The following is a 2,925-nucleotide window of genomic DNA, read 5'->3' on the forward strand; positions in this document are numbered from 1 at the left end:
AACATACCTGAAAATCCTCAATCTGCGTCGCGCCCTGCTAGAAAAAAAGTAAAGGCAAAATTAGACATACACAAAGGTCTTAACAGAAAACATACCTGGGAATCCTCAATCTGCGTCGCGCCCTGCTAGAAAGAAAGAAAAGGCGAAATTAGACATACACAAAGGTCTTAACAGAAAACATACCTGAAAATCTCCAATCTGCGTCGCGCCCTGCCAAAAAATAAGAAAAGACAACATTAGACATACACAAAGGTCATAACAGAAAACATACCTGGGAATCCTCAATCTGCGTCGCGCCCTGCTCGAAAAAAAGAAAAGGCGAAATTAGACATACACAAAGGTCTTAACAGAAAACATACCTGAAAATCCTCAATCTGCGACGCGCCCTGCCAGAAAAAAAGAAAAGACAACATTAGACATACACAAAGGTCTTAACAGAAAACATACCTGGGAATCCTCAATCTGCGTCGCGCCTTGCTAGTAAAAAGAAAAGGCGAAATTAGACATACACAAAGGTCTTAACAGAAAACATACCTGGGAATCCTCAATCTGCGTCCTCCCTGCTAGAAAAAAAAAAAGGCGAAATTAGACATACACAAAGGTCTTAACAGAAAACATACCTGAAAATCTCCAATCTGCGACGCGCCCTGCAAGAAAAAAAGAAAAGACATAATTAGACATACACAAAGGTCTTAACAGAAAACATACCTGGGAATCCTCAATCTGCATCAAGCCCTGCTAGAAAAAAAGGAAAAGGCGAAATTAGACATACACAAAGGTCTTAACAGAAAACATACCTGGGAATCCTCAATCTGCGTCGCGCCCTGCTAGAAAAAAAGTAAAGGCAAAATTAGACATACACAAAGGTCTTAACAGAAAACATACCTGAAAATCTCCAATCTGCGACGCGCCCTGCCAGAAAAAAAGAAAAGAAACATTAGACATACACAAAGGTCTTAACAGAAAACATACCTCAAAATCCTCAATCTGCGTCGCGCCCTGCTAGAAAAAAAGAAAAGGCGAAATTAGACATACACAAAGGTCTTAACAGAAAACATACCTGAAAATCCTCAATCTGCGACGCGCCCTGCCAGAAAAAAAGAAAAGACAACATTAGACATACACAAAGGTCTTAACAGAAAACATACCTGGGAATCCTCAATCTGCGTCGCGCCCTGCTAGAAAGAAAGAAAAGGCGAAATTAGACATACACAAAGGTCTTAACAGAAAACATACCTGAAAATCCTCAATCTGCGACGCGCCCTGCCAGAAAAAAAGAAAAGACAACATTAGACATACACAAAGGTCTTAACAGAAAACATACCTGGGAATCCTCAATCTGCGTCGCGCCCTGCTAGAAAGAAAGAAAAGGCGAAATTAGACATACACAAAGGTCTTAACAGAAAACATACCTGGGAATCCTCAGTCTGCGTCCACCCTGCTAGAAAAAAAAGGCGAAATTAGACATACACAAAGGTCTTAACAGAAAACATACCTGAAAATCTCCAATCTGCGACGCGCCCTGCAAGAAAAAAAGAAAAGACATAATTAGACATACACAAAGGTCTTAACAGAAAACATACCTGGGAATCCTCAATCTGCATCAAGCCCTGCTAGAAAAAAAGAAAAGGCAAAATTAGACATCCACAAAGGTCTTAACAGAAAACATACCTGGGAATCCTCAATCTGCGTCGCGCCCTGCTAGAAAAAAAGTAAAGGCAAAATTAGACATACACAAAGGTCTTAACAGAAAACATACCTGAAAATCTCCAATCTGCGACGCGCCCTGCCAGAAAAAAAGAAAAGAAACATTAGACATACACAAAGGTCTTAACAGAAAACATACCTCAAAATCCTCAATCTGCGTCGCGCCCTGCTAGAAAAAAAGAAAAGGCGAAATTAGACATACACAAAGGTCTTAACAGAAAACATACCTGAAAATCCTCAATCTGCGACGCGCCCTGCCAGAAAAAAAGAAAAGACAACATTAGACATACACAAAGGTCTTAACAGAAAACACCTGAAAATCCTCAATCTGCGCCGCGCCCTGCTAGAAAAAAAGAAAAGGCAAAATTAGACATACACAAAGGCCTTAACAGAAAACATACCTGGGAATCCTCAATCTGCGTCGCGCCCTGCTAGAAAAAAAGTAAAGGCAAAATTAGACATACACAAAGGTCTTAACAGAAAACACCTGAAAATCCTCAATCTGCGCCGCGCCCTGCCAGAAAAAAAGAAAAGAAACATTAGACATACACAAAGGTCTTAACAGAAAACATACCTGAAAATCCTCAATTTGCGTCGCGCCCTGCTAGAAAAAAAGAAAAGGCAAAATTAGACATACACAAAGGTCTTAACAGAAAACATACCTGGGAATCCTCAATCTGCGTCGCGCCCTGCTAGAAAGAAAGAAAAGGCGAAATTAGACATACACAAAGGTCTTAACAGAAAACATACCTGAAAATCCTCAATCTGTGTTGCGCCCTGCCAAAAAAAAAGAAAAGACAACATTAAACATAAACAAAGGTCTTAACAGAAAACATACCTGGGAATCCTCAATCTGCGTCGCGCCCTGCTAGAAAGAAAGAAAAGGCGAAATTAGACATACACAAAGGTCTTAACAGAAAACATTCCTGAAAATCTCCAATCTGCGTCGCGCCCTGCCAAAAAAAAAGAAAAGACAACATTAGACATACACAAAGGTCATAACAGAAAACATACCTGGGAATCCTCAATCTGCGTCCACCCTGCTAGAAAAAAAAAAGGCGAAATTAGACATACACAAAGGTCTTAACAGAAAACATACCTGGGAATCCTCAATCTGCGTCGCGCCCTGCTAGTAAAAAGAAAAGGCGAAATTAGACATACACAAAGGTCTTAACAGAAAACATACCTGGGAATCCTCAATCTGCGTCCACCCTGCTA

General features: G+C 40.4%; 1 long non-coding RNA gene across 1 annotated transcript; it reads left to right on the top strand.

Moving 5' to 3' along the window:
* Positions 1-243: 243 nt before the first annotated feature.
* LOC143073544 (uncharacterized) lies at positions 244-1,327 on the top strand. Its single transcript, XR_012977523.1, has 2 exons — positions 244-428; positions 1,042-1,327. It is a non-coding gene; the product is annotated as an uncharacterized LOC143073544 (long non-coding RNA).
* The last annotated feature ends 1,598 nt before the right edge of the window (positions 1,328-2,925 follow it).

The sequence above is a fragment of the Mytilus galloprovincialis genome, chromosome 4 (genome assembly GCF_965363235.1).
Source record: "Mytilus galloprovincialis chromosome 4, xbMytGall1.hap1.1, whole genome shotgun sequence".
Classification (NCBI taxonomy): Eukaryota; Metazoa; Mollusca; class Bivalvia; order Mytilida; family Mytilidae; genus Mytilus; species Mytilus galloprovincialis.